The sequence below is a fragment of the Ixodes scapularis genome, unplaced genomic scaffold (assembly GCF_016920785.2).
Source record: "Ixodes scapularis isolate PalLabHiFi unplaced genomic scaffold, ASM1692078v2 ptg000955l_1___fragment_2___debris__unscaffolded, whole genome shotgun sequence".
NCBI classification, from domain to species: Eukaryota; Metazoa; Arthropoda; class Arachnida; order Ixodida; family Ixodidae; genus Ixodes; species Ixodes scapularis.
The window spans coordinates 53,646-68,109 of NW_024610074.1; the positions used below are offsets into that span (position 1 = coordinate 53,646).

The following is a 14,464-nucleotide window of genomic DNA, read 5'->3' on the forward strand; positions in this document are numbered from 1 at the left end:
GTCGGCGATAGAGGGGCACCGCACCGCGCGCTTCCAGACATTCTAGTTTACCAGTAAACAATACGGCAGAGGGAGGCAAACAAACCTCCCCCCCCCCTCCTCTACCGCCTTTGGCCCCCACCCCCCGGGATCCGGTCAAAATGGTCCCGGACAAAATGGTCCCGGGCAAAATGGTTTCGGACAGAATGGTCCCAACTGCCCACCTGGACAAAATGGTCTCCGCGTGGCATTATTTATTTGCTGTTTGCAGGTTTTTATATTTGCTACTCTTGATGGACATTAAAGACTTAGAAAATAGTTTGGGAAGTACTCGTGCAACACAACGCTAACCTTTTTTTATTTTAACTAATTGCAGTCAAGTGGTTGAGCCAATGTGCAATAAATCAGTACTTATATTCAACGAAAAACGGCACGAAAAAACGCGCAACAAGCACGTGCTGTGTTCGGAGATGACATCGCCAGAAGAGGATGCTATTTTCATTTTCGCCAAAGCAAATGGCAAAAAATTTAAGAGCTGTCTCTAGTGTCCCTTTATAAGGAGAGCGACGTCTTTCGCCTGTGAGTTGGCATGATGAATGTACTGGTATTCCTTCCTTTGGACAACATCGCACGTGGCATTGAATTTTTGCGGAATACAGCTCCTGCAGGAGCGGGAGATTTGCTTGATACGAACTTCGACAGTACCTATGTCACCGGAACGTTTCGCAGATTTCTCACAAGGAATGGAACGGTGAGACTCCGAAGATGTGCACCTAAATTTCCTCCGAGGATTTTGAACATGCACTTTGCAACGATGACTGGCGACGACAGGACTAACAACCTCGCGGAAGCCCGGAGAATGAACTTTTCAACCATGGTTGGGCGCTGCCATCTTACCATTTGGGGGCGATCTACGCTGCAGTCTCAACAATCATCTTTCACTACGATCATGACGCAGGAAATGGTCAGACATCCGCCAAAGAAGAGGACAAAAATAATCTACAAAAAGATGGAGCAGCTGCTTGTAACTCTGTGCACACGGTACGTGCAAGGACTTCGTCCATTGAACGCCTTTTTGAGGGGTGTGGGTCCTATCAATACATTTTTGTATTAGGCCTCCGCTTCAGAAGCGTCGACTTCTTGTCTCTTAAGTGGTCTATGTAATAAATATGCTCATACTTGCGAAATTAATTTTTTAATATATACATTGTTCAGACAGAGCGATGTTGTTTGTGACGAACGGAACACGGTGGTACGACGGGTTCATTTCAGAAAACCACATCAAGTACCTGTAGTACATGTATGATAAAAATTTTCATTCCGGATATCGTTTTGAAGCTCGATTGCGCTCATTTAAAAACAGGTTCTGGCGATAGAAAGATATTTATTGCACACGTGGAATGTATCGGTAGAAATCAAGAACCTTTGAGAAATCGAGCTACATGGTATAGATAAAGGGATTACAAATTTTCTTTCAAATGATTATAATGAAAACGCTGATATCCTTGAACATGTGTCGAAATAAATTTCAAGGTACCAAACCATTTTTCCCTATTAAGAGCTCTCGAAGTATTGATATTTTCACCTGGAACCACTTTGTTCGGGTTGGCACTTGGGACCATTTTGTCCGGGACCATTTTGACCGGGACCATTCTGACTGGGACCATTTTGTCCTACACCCCAACCCCCCGTCTCCCAAAGAGTTCCGCCGCTACTGATGAACCTTGAGCGAGTACACAGTCTCCGCATCAGGGAAAAAAGAAAGACAGCCTCGCATAACACCATTCGTGCACAATAAATAATACTGGTAAAAGCAAGCGATCTGTGTACAGACAATAACAAGCGTTCTGAACGCAGGAAATAAGCTAGCCCTAACAAACAAAGAAACAAACTTACTTCGGATCCCGTGCCATGATCTTGGCTGTTGAGCTGATTTGACGTAGTTCCACGCCTCACAGTCGCTTCCGTCTTTTTCGGACACGTTTGAAACTAAGGTATACTCCACGCATCACGACTAATTGGGAAATTTAACCGTTAGCCGGTGGTGAACGTAGGAATTCAAACGCACACGGCCGACACGGCCGGCACACCGTGCGAAACAGAGGCTGCTGATTCGATGAGATTGTTTTCGTATCTTTAAAACGCTTCAAATGAAAGGATAAGACAACCGCATTATAAAACTCATAAAAGACACAGTGATAATAAATTATTGCGCACGTCAATATTGCCATAATATTATGAATAAGTCCTGAATACGGTAGCAAAATAATAAATACGAAACTAAGTGTACAATGGTTCGAAACGAATTCAGCAAACATGTATCCTTCTAAAAAACACACCAGGTCAATCAGGCGACAGTAGCGTTATTCCCGCGCGCGCTCTCGCACAAGGAAGACGCATGGAAATGGGCTCCCGCGGAGCAGCGAATACGGCCGGTGGCGGCCGGGTTTTTTCCCCCTCAACCTTGTCTCCGGAGTATAAAGTCATCCTGCCGCAACTGCCGAAGGGTCCGAACGCTGTCAACACCGTCATCCTACACGGAGACCCTTTGGCACGCCCTAACCAGATCGAGGACTTCGGTGACCCGCTGAGAGGCGCGGTGAACTTGGAGTCTGTCGCGGGCCTGGGGCCACTACAATCCAACCACGTGTGGATGGTGACCCTCCACAACCCAGAGGCCCGGGACCTGCTGGCTGCGAAGGCGGAGCTCACCGTCAAGGGAAACCGTTGTCTCATTATCGACCCAAGCGTCAGGGAGCTGACGATCAAGGTGCACTGGGTCCCCATCCCGGCAGCGGACGACGTCGTCCGGAAGCTGCTGCAGTCGTTTGGCTGCGCGAAAGCCGTGCAGCGAGAAATGTGGCGACGGGAAGGCTTTGGAAACCTGGAGACCACGACGAGGAACGTCACCCTGATCCCCGGAGACGGCGTCGCTCTCGACTAGCTGCCTCATCAGGGGACCATCGACGGGACTGAAGTCCTGTTTTCCACCGGGGAGGCCTCCCATGTGCCTGCGCTGCAAGAGGGTCGGGCACATGAGGCGCCAGTGCACGGCCCCGTGGTGCAGTGTGTGTCGTGGTTTCGGCCACGAAGCCGCGCAGTGCCCAAGATCGTACGCCGCCATGACCGGCGGTGCCAGGGCCCCCGAGCACGTGGAGAAGCAGCTCGACAACGCGGACATGGAGTCCGCGCGGCCTCAGAGCTCTGGCGAACGCAACCGAGACCGATCCCGCGAGCCGAGAAGTCATGGCGGTATGAGCGGCGAGCCAGCGCCGCCAGCAACAGCCGAAGAGACGACAGCCTCCCCAACTCCCGACGCCATTGCGCCAGAGGCGACGAGCGGGGAACCGGACTTCTCCATTTCCGAAACCGTCGAGAGCGAAAGCACGGAATCCGCTGCCAAGGGCGCGGAGACAAAGGACACTCCGCCGTGGCAAACGGTGAGTTTTGCAAAAAGAAAAAACAACAAAAAAGCGCTCCAGTCCTCAGACGATGAGTCATACTGCAGGAGTGGGATGAAGCTGAGGGGAAGGAAAAATGAAGACCCCTCTCATTAACCGCGTCAACCGGATCTCCCAGCTGGCCCCGTCACCATCCCCAACACTGCGGAGGACACCCTCCCCGAATCGCACTGACCTCCTTTCCGCCTCCATCATGCACCAAGCGATCACCGCGGGAAATTTAAAAGTTGGCACAAAAGGTAGCCTTGTTGCTTGGAAGAGAAAGCAATGGCTTCTTGACCTGCTTAACGAAGAGAAGATCGACATTGCCTTCATTCAGGAAACTAATTTATCCACACCAGAGATGGCCAAATCCTTTGTTGGGGTTTTTGGGCATGCCTTTTTCTGTGTGCACACGCTCACCACAAGGTTCTCTGGCGGCACCGCGGTCCTTGTCGGAAAGCGCAAAGACATCATAGTGGTGGAACGGCACTTGAGCGACGACGGGCGCGCCGCCACAGCGGACTGCCTGGTCGGCGATCGCCTGATCAGATTCGTCTCTGTGTATGCTCCCAACAACCCAAGATAGCGCCGGGCCTTCTTTGAGACGCTGAGGGGCACACTGGACACTCCGGGAGACGTCGTGCTCGGGGGTGGTTTTAACTGTGTTCTCGCACCCTCAGACAGAACCAGCAATGCGAATAAGAACTCCAGCGCCGCCACCCTTCGTGATGTCATTCGGGACAACGATCTGACTGACGTTACAACGAGGTTCCCGGGCTTCGCGCCGAGGTACACCAGATGGCAAGGAGGCTCCCACGCAAGGCTCGACCGACTTTACGTCTCCGGCCATCTCATCCCACGTGTCGATTCGTACCATGTCAAGATGGCCCCATTCTCAGACCACGGCCTCGTCACCACGGAGATCAAAGGTGCCGCGCCCGGTAGACGTCGGCCAAGGGGTCCCTGGAAAATGAATATGGCCATTCTGGACGATGAAGGCTTCTTTACGGAAGTGCGGCGGCGTCTCGAACATCTTGGTGACGCGGTGGATGCCTGCGCATGGGAGGAACTTTGTAACCGCGCCGAGTGCTTCTCAAGGGCCAAGGCAGTGACGGATAGGCAAGAGGAGCGTGATCTCACCAACACACTCCGCGCTATCCTGGAGGAGGAGGAACGAAGACCCGGAGTGTTCGCCGAGGGCGTGAAGTACTGCAATGAGCGCCTCCTGGATCTCTTAAGGGAAAGGCTAAAGGGAGCGCAGGTGAGGAGCCGAGAGCGGTATCTCGAGGGCAAGACACAATCCACGAAGGTTTTTCGCACTTTCGAGAGGAAACGGGCCGAAGCCAACCACATCTCCAGCGTCAGCCTCGGTCATCACGCGAAAGGGCAAGAGGAGGTCGCCGCGGCGTTCGAGCGCCACTACTCAGATCTCTTACGGAAAGAGGAAGGCGTTTCCCAACGCTCCTCCCGGGACTTCCCGTCATCTCAGAGGAATTGAGGGAAATTACTAGCGCACCCATCAGAAAGTCGGAAATCCGGCGAGATATTAAGATCTCCAGCAACAAGGCGCCAGGACCCGACGGCATTGGCGCCGAATTCTAGAAAAAGTATGTGGACCTGCTCTGCCCCATCCTGGTGGATGTTTTTCGAGATATCCTCGAGCGCAAGCTACTCCCTCCATCAATGATAGAAAGTTTAACGGTGCTGAATGCTAAAAAGAACGCGGACAAATCAAACCCGGCATTGACCGACTACAGGCCCATAAGTCTTGTCTGCACGGATTATAAAATACTGGCCAAAATTTTAGTGAGAAGGCTGGATCTCGCTCTTGGCGACGTCATTGCAGAACATCAAGCATATGGACTATGAGGCCACTCAATTGCACAAAACCTACACGCAGTGCGCATAGTCAGGGAAGCAGCAGGTGAAGGGCACCACCCCTTGGCCGTTCTTCAGCTCGACCTCAGCCAAGCGTTCGACAGAGTGTCCCACTGCTTCCTCCAGGCCGTGTTGAGGGAATGCGGCGTGGGTGTCACCATGTGTGACTGGGTGGCGCTCTGCCACAGGAACATTTCGACGAGGCTCTTGGTCAATGGCGAAAGAGGGAGCTCCATAGGGATAGGCCGCTCCGTCAGGCAGGGCTGCCCGCTGTCGCCAACTTTGTTCGCCCTGCAGCTCGAGCGCCTGTGCCAGGCCATCAACAGGGATGAATCTATATGGGGGCTGCAACTTGGTGAGCAGCGGGCGAAGCTTTTCGCCTACGCCGAGGACATCACCCTGATTTGTGCCTCTAAATCACAGGTCGAAGTTGCTCTTGGGCACGTCGAGCTCTTCTGCCGTGTCTCGGGAGCGGCAATCAATCGACAAAAGTCCGTTGGTGCCTGGCTCGGACAATGGGCCACAAAACCTACAGAATTCGCAGAAATTGCATGGAAGAAAACTCTGGAATCGTACCTGGGAGCTCCGATTAGAGAACTTGGACGAAGCATGGAGGATTGGCGTCAGAAAACCAAAGCCATCCAGTCCAAGCTGTCTCCTTGGCTTGGCCGGCGTCTATCCTTTTTTAAGAGGGCGTACGTTTGCAACGCCTTATCGTACCCAGCCATTTTGTATTGGGCTCAGGCTACCTGAAGTCCCGGGTCAACTGCCAACCAAATCCACCGGAGCTGGGCGCGTTTCATATAGAGGTCGTCCATGGAAAGGACTCGGCGCAGCAACCTTTTTCTGAGCTTGGCAGCTAGGAGGTATGGGCCTGGTGAACTTGACAGTCAAGCTACACGTGCAGCGCTTCCTGCTGTTTAGAGAAAGGCGCGACCCTCTTTTTTGAGCGCCCTTCACCACCTCGGCCTTCCGTTCCTCGGAAAGTGGATGGCAAGCACAACGGGACGTACAACCAAGGGAGCAGGTCTGCGTTTCTACACCGCAATAGCCACCTCCATTGAGTTTTTTTTTTGGTTCATTTCTTCTGGGAATATCTGATGACGGCGAGTCGCAAGAGACTGTACTGGGATACACTGCAGATCCTCCACCCAGCGCCCCTCCACAGGACCGTTCCAGCCCCTCAGTGTGCGTCCGGGCTCTTCAAGCAGGTCCGCAAGCTCCCAGCCCCGACGACAAGCAACGAATTCTTCGTCCGGCTTCACCTCGGGGTACTGCCGGTCAAGGTGTGGTTGGACGACAGGGGGCTCTTTGTGTCATTGTGAACCAACAGCGACTTATGTGGCGCGAATGAGACGCTTCCACATGTATTTGTGGAGTGCTCCAACGTCTATCTCTTCTGGGACAAGATGAGGAAGGATCTCGGCGTAGGCTTTTCAATAGACTGGCACGTCTTTAGATACCTGGACGTCGAGGAGACAGATACGGCTTCGTCCGTGGTGCTCCCGTCCATGGTGCTCCTGGGGCTCCACGCCATCTGGTTAGCCCGCTCGGCCATGGTAGAATGCCACACCGATGCCAGGCCGACGTGGCACTATTTTACCTCCCGGTTGTATTGGCTTCTATCCATCGCGGCCGGGGGCATGGACCAGGTAAGCCAAAAGTGGAGAGCAATTGAGGAAGGGCTGGAGGCTCGGCGACTCCGACATCGACGTATTCGACTCGGCAAGGGCTGGAGTTGCGCCTACCGCTGCTAGCGACCGTCACACCACCTAGGGGATGACGCTCCGGCGGTTACATCCAAGACCGCCACCCATTTCCGGCACACACATTGCAACCAGCACCCCCTCCCCTTCTCCCCTTTCCGTTCGAACCGCTAACCGATTTGCCGAACTCTGATGATCATACCCTGTAAATTATTATAAATAAACTGTTAGGAAAAAAGGGCTACAGTAGCATACCTTATTAACGCGTTGTCTTGCTGAGCCTGCAGAATTTGGTTCGAATCCCATTGATCACTCTTTTCTTATGTTTTTAGTATTAGTTTTTATGATTTGAAATATTTGTTTTACATTTTGTATTAGTTTTTATTATTTTCAATATTTTTTCTCGCCTTTTTGTGTTAGTTTTTATTATTTTAAATAGTTTTTCTTGCCTTTTTGCATTAGTTTTTATTATTTTAAATATTTTTTCTCACCCTTTTGTACTAGTTTTTATTCAATGAAATATTTTTTTCTCACCTTTTTCTATTAGTCTTCATTATTTTAAATATTTTTTTTCGTCTTTTTGTATTAGTTTTTATTATTTTAAACATTTTCTTCTCGCCTTTTTGTATTAGTTTTTGTTATTTTAAATATTTTTCTCACCTTTTTGTATTAGTTTTTAATATTTGAAATATTTTTTCTCACCAGCTTGTGTTAGTTTCTATTATGTGAAATATTTTTCTCACTTTTTGTATTATTTTTTATTATCTTTAAATATTTTTTCTCGCCTGTTTGTATTAGTTTTTATTATTTTAAATATTTTTTCTCACCTTTTTTATTAGTTTTTAATTATTTTAAATATTTTTTCTCGCCTTTTTGCATTATTTTTTTATTTTAAATATTTTTCTAATATTTTTCTATTAGTTTTTATTATTTTAAATATTTTTCTCGCCTTTTTGTATTAGTTTTTATTATTAAATATTTTTATCTCATCTTTTTATGTTTTATTACTTGAAATAGTTTTTCTCACCCTTTTGTATTACTTTTTATTACTTTAAATATTTTTTTCTCGCCTTTTTGTATTAGCTTTTATTATTTTGAAATATCTTTTTCTCACCTTTTTGTATTAGTTTTTATTATTTTAAACATTTTTTCTCGCCTTTTTGTATGATTTTTAATTATTTTAAATATTTTTTTCTCACCTTCTTGCATTAGTTTTTATTATTTGAAATATTTTTTCTCACCTTTTTGTATTAGTTTTTATTACTTTAAATATCTTTTCTCGCTTTTTTGTATTAGTTTTTTATTATTTTGAAATATCTTTTTCTCACCTTCTTGTTTTAGTTTTTATTATTTTAAACATTTTTTTCTCGCCTTTTTGTATTAGTTTTTATTATTTTAAATATTTTCTCACCTTTTTGCATTAGTTTTTATTATTTGAAATATTTTTTCTCACCTTTTTGCACTAGTTTTTATTATATGAAATATTTTTTCTCACCTTTTTGTTTTAGTTTTTATTATTTTAAATATTTTTCTTGCCTGTTTGTATTAGTTTTTATTATTTTAAATATTTTGTTCACCTTTTTGTGTTAGTTTTTATTATTTTATATATTTTTTCTCGCCTTTTTGTATTAGTTTTTATTATTTTAACTATTTTTTCTCACTTTTTTGTATTAGTTTTTATTATTTTAAATATTTTTTCTCACCTGTGTGTATTAGTTTTTATTATTTTAAATAGTTCCTCTGTTCTCGCAGTCGTTGGCAACGTTCTTTAGTGTAATAATCACGCAGAAGATGAAGATAAAAAGTGCGAGCCTAAGTTTGAATCGTTGCAATGCACAAACCGTGGCCCTCTTGTTTTGCCGGGATAATTCATAACCGTAGGCAAACAGCACAAGTCCTTTCAAAGAAAGCAATGTAATAATAATGAGCATATTAAGAGCAAAATGGGAAAATGGGTAAGTGGTAAAACTGCCACAGTAATGCATCCGAAGTTTTTCTGAAAGCGGCCATCTTCACCCACTATTGAATAAAAAATACCGCCATTTTAAGGCAGTAATTTAGCCGAGCTCATAGCGCGCTAGGTATTAAGCACATCTCTTAATATTCTGACTTCCGGAAAGTAGTATTTAATTTGTCCAGGTAGACCAGTGCTTTAATTTGTTCTGGTACATCAGTGCTATCCCCGCTTGCCGCCAGGTTTTATTTATACAGGTTCCGCTCCGCAGTTTTACTTTTTTATTAGGCCTAGACATGTTTTTATTCCCGAGATTCAAGTACAGCATGGATAATTAAACCAGCTTTCAGAAATGGTATCGTTCGACGTTGTAACAATTATTTTTCGTAGACGTCAAGGGTTCACATTCACAAACCCGGCAGTCTGATTATCCACAAAGCAGTGGTGTTTCTCGCTTTTTTGCGTTAAAAAAATAAGTTTTTATATTCGCGTTCCTCTGGTACGGTATGTCGTATAACATAAGCTATCAAAGAGACAGGCAGCGTTTGGCTATGGGAACATTTTTTTAAATATTTCTTTTAGATAATCGTAAATACCACAGAAAACAGTTGATTCCTGCCTGAAATAGCATATTTTCACACTCAATTTTGTAGCGTCACAAGCAATAAACACATCTCTTACTTTTCAAGTCTCTGGAAAGTAATGTTTATTATTGTTTTTGTAACTCAAAGCGCGTGATCAATCATGCCATGTTTTCTTTTTCATTTTTAGATTCCGTTATATAGAGTTTTTTTTTGTTTTTTTTATCAGAGCCAACCACGTGCATATACCACCGGACCTTAAGAATAGTACATCAAATTAAACTAGCTTCCCGAAAAAACTAATGCTCAGCGTTGTAAAATTTATTTTTCGTGGCATAGGCGGTCATATTCTTAAATCCTGGGCTGCAAATTTTCTCGACCGCATTGTTTTTTCTTGCGTTTTCGAGATAAAATACGTCAGCCTTGTCATGTTGGACTAAAATACCCTAGCGTCGGCAGTCATTTAGGGAGGATTGATCAACACAAACATTTCCACTCGCTATTCATGAATTGCCTCAGTTCGTCAGAATCTCAATGACTTGACTGCATAGTGGGAAAGGCAAAAAATAAAACGATGGCGGTCAGTAAACAGATCTTCCATGACGGGGCTCGCCAGTTTGAACAGCAAAGTGCCGATGACCGCCAGTCACTGAACTTTCATGTAAATACTGACAATCAAAGGATATATTAGCTTTTACTTCACAAAATACTTTTAATTTTTGTGATTGTTTTCTGTTCAAATAAATTCTGGATCACGTTAATATGAAACATACATTTAACGCCACTGTCAAACCTCTCACAATTTTTTTTCTTTCTGAGTTGCCTCAAAATCGTCATGAGCGACACGTTTCAGACTAAACGAATACCAGGTTTTCTTTTCCGCCAGCTCTGCATGACGGTCAATTTACCTAATTTCTTCATACTGGCTACTGCATGTCAGGATTATATCGGTGGTTTTTATAGAACCGAACTGGATGGACATCTGAGAATTCTAACTTATTAGTTATTACACTCAAGGCGACACATACTGATACATGTAGCGATGTAGGAGTATGACAGATTGAGAAATAGAGACTTTTATTATAGCACCACCACTGATTCCAACAAAGTATCCTTAATACTAAAGTTAGATTGAACGGAAAAGTATTACCAGATGCACCACTCTCTGAAAGTGACTCGGTCAAATTGCCACGATATTTCAAGATCCCTCCTCCAGATCATACCTGAGAAAAAAAAATATTTATTTTTTATTTTTCGGTTAATATTGGTGTAAACCGGTTACCGGTAAATACTTTGTGGTTACGGTTACGTTTTTTTGTTTTTTGTTTTTTAATTTCAAATAACAATTTCGTTCCAGTTACGGTTACTGAAAATTTTCGTTCCTAAATGGCTTCGGTTTCGCTTACGGTTAAGGTTTGAGTCCCTGCTTTGCGTACCTATATTAATGAAAGCCCTTCAAATGGCCTGCATGTGCACCATAATAGAATGTTGAGCATGCAGGCATAAACAAGGAGAACGCAGGAAAGCTATCAAAGATACTGAAACGACGCTTTTCGATTGTGTGTACATCTAGCTGTGGTATCAATTTAGTTCTTGTTTTTGTTTGTTTTTATGTGGAGAAAATTATGTGAAAAAGGTTATTTGACAGCTATCAAGCAATTATTTTTTAAAAATACATAAAAAATAACAAAAAAAGTAGTTTAAGTATAATAATGAACAAGTATTCCAGAGTGCATAGAAAAAGCTAGATGGAATTAGATGGCGATGACTTGCGCAAAAATCGCCTTGATGTCACCTTTTTGGCGCCGCGTATCAGCTCGCTGTCTTCTGCGGTCTGAGCTCTGATCGACGCTTGATGTTTCAACCATACGCAAGAAAGTCTTCGGCATCAGGCGGCTGATTCGATTTTCTTTTGAACAAGATATGGCAAAGTATGGTTTCTGCAAAGCCGATATTTTCAGTCTAGGCTTTGTCCACTTCGCCTTTTAACCGAATTTGGCAAGGAATGGTTTGTTCGAACCGCATATTGCGTGTCTGGAATTCCTTCAATTGTACTTATAACCGGATTCCAAAAATCACGGTTTGCGCGAACCGATTAGGAAAATCACGGTTTTGTGTGAACCGGAATCTGTCCTTCTGGAATTCCTCCAATCTGACTTTGAAGCGGATATGAAAAATTCCGGTTTGTGCGAACCGGGATCTGTCTCTCCGAAATTCCTCCAATTTGACTTTGAACCGGATTAGAAAAATCACGGTTTGAGCGAACTAGGGTTTACCTGTCCGGAATTTCTCCAAATTGACATTTGAACCGGATTAGGAAAATCACGGTATGAGCAAACCGGAATTTGCCTCTCCAGAATTCCTCCATTTGGGCTTTGAACCGGATTTGAAAATTCGCGGTTTGTGCGAACCGGAAGCCACCTTTCCGCTGTGACTCCGGTTTGATTTTAGTCCGGATTTCACTTTCCGGACTGATTTCAAACCGTTATTTTTGCTAGGGATGCATGAACGTTTCCTTAAAATTCGAATATTTATCAGGGGACACTTCTCGAATGATTGCAAAAGATTTCGTAGATGGTTTATTGAGTGATGCGAATATATAATTCTGTTACGGCTAAAAACTGCCGTGAAAAAAAAAACAAAAAAAAACTGCGTACTGTGTGGATGGTAACGGGCAGGTTTACCACGACAACACACCTGCGAATTCGTCACACCTCGTGCAGCATTTTCTGGCAAAATAACGCGTCACTAAGGTGTGTAATTTCTACAGATCAAAATGCAACTTGCGGCATTTTTCGACGCTAAAACAGTAGATGAAATACCAAGTATCTCAGACCGCCTATGAATTCAACGAGAAAATTACGAGACAGCTGATGGCGATCGCGAAAGAAAACTTCGCTGGATATTTTAGAAAATGGAAGTAACACTGGCATTGGCATGTGAGCTACCAAGGCGACCAATTTTGAGCAGATTAAGGGGTCGTTGTCCTAGGCTGCCTAGATTTTTTAGAACTACAAATGGCGGGGAACTTTCTGGATAGACCTCGCAAATGCGAGTCCCGGCTGTGAGTGCTAAAAAAATGTTTTAGCTGGCATAGCATTATTATACCTAACAATTCCAGAATAGTGAAATATTGAATAAATCAAAGACGTTTACAATTATATTTAATCCAAAATAGGGCGCAGCGTTTGAGGAGGAGGAGGAGGGCAAGGTACGGAGGGGAGAGCATGCCTTTCCTCCCCTTCCGTACCCTCCATTCCTCCTCTCCTCGCCGCCTCCTATTTAGCGGAAAAGTTTCCAAAATTTTTTGTTTAAATGTTTAAATGCTTGAACCAATTTTCGCCGCGCATTTTATGTTGTTTATGTTTATATTCTTACAATTATCACCGAAAAAAAAACAGTTGTTGTGGACGATACGTCACTGAACTAAATGGTATGGGATTCCATTTTTGACACCTGCGAACTCAGTGCAAGAAGCCTCAAAATTCAAGGAGCCCATGAATCGGGTAGCGTCCGCTTTCCGAGATTCTCGTTACCGCGCTACAGGAATTGCAGCCAGCCATTGATCCCGACCCGCTGATCTTCCGGAAACTAGTGCACTCTGCTGCACAATTCCCCTTTCAGATGCAGGACATATGAGGCAGCTCTTCACGCAAAATCTTGGGAGTATTTTTTTCGGAGCCGATCTTGGGAATTCACCACAGGCACTCACTACTAATTGCCAACAAATGTACAAAACAACTCATCTTGAATTACAGAACAGCGAGCGGAACAAACATAACTGCAAAGGAATCGCACGGCGAATGGACCCCGCAGCGCATTTTGCCTGCTGCGTCCGGGAAAACAAACAAAAAAGAAAGAATCGCACGGTTGGGTGTAGCCAGGTGGTTCCCGCCAGTCACTCTCTCCTCTCCACTTGCCCGTGCGGTGCGGGGATTTCGATTTCGGTTTCGAGCAGTTGCATTTTTTGGCTTTATTAAAAAAAAAATACGTGACTCTCTGGAAAAATATTAATTGGGTAGTATTCCGACACCAATATAAATCTCACGGCAAAAAATGAAAACAAAATTTGGGGGGTGTCAATGTCCCTTTAATTCCCATGCGAGAAGGATGAAAGTGCAGCAATGTACAATGCAAACATGCTAGTTATCAAGACGTCCGATTCCTTGTACGAAGTTGGTGTTGATCAATAGTTTGAGAGGTAGGCCGTTCCAGTCGCTAATACTCAGGGGAAAAAAGCTGAACTCAAACACGTTAGTACGCGCAAAAATTGGTGTTAGTGAAAACTGATGTCTGTGTTGCGTAGTTGGCAATAAGTCTATGCGAGTCTGTCCTTGTTGAAGATGAAACAAGAATTTTAACCGCGCAAGTTCCCTTCTGGTCTGAAGGGTGTGTATTCCGTTACCCTGTATATTCATTTTATTATTATTACAACTACTTTGTTTCTTGATCGCGCAAGCAAATTACAAAGAATGTTTCACGCAATATCTGCATAACAACTGTTTTTTTTCTTTTTTGTATCCGGCGAAGGGTTCAGTATCTGACAAAGATTACATGCATTAAAAAGACTGTGTCACATACATCTTCCAATACAGAAAGCGCATGCTGTGTCGTGGTTCCCGAAAGCCGATTGGGACAAAGCACCATCTCCTGCGATTTTGTGTAGGACTTGCTCTGCGGCACCAAAAGATACCAGATATACGAGGACAATTGCAAGAACTGATCAAACAGCCATCCACTGCATGGACGCATTGTAATACATGCATCTCGGGGACTACCGCGAGTTGGAGCATCACGCCTAGCTCAAGATTTTTTCTTTCGTTAGCTGTTCATTGTGATAACGGTGTCTGAAAATCATCTCAACAATATGCTCCAACAATTTATTAGTTGAGCCTACCGTCCTTGGGAAGCCTCTTCGACTGG

At 44.5% G+C, this 14,464-nt stretch overlaps 1 pseudogene; it reads left to right on the plus strand.

Moving 5' to 3' along the window:
- The window catches only part of LOC120837083, a 45,206-nt pseudogene extending 30,942 nt beyond the window's left edge, over nucleotides 1-14,264 (plus strand).
- Nucleotides 14,265-14,464: the final 200 nt, after the last annotated feature.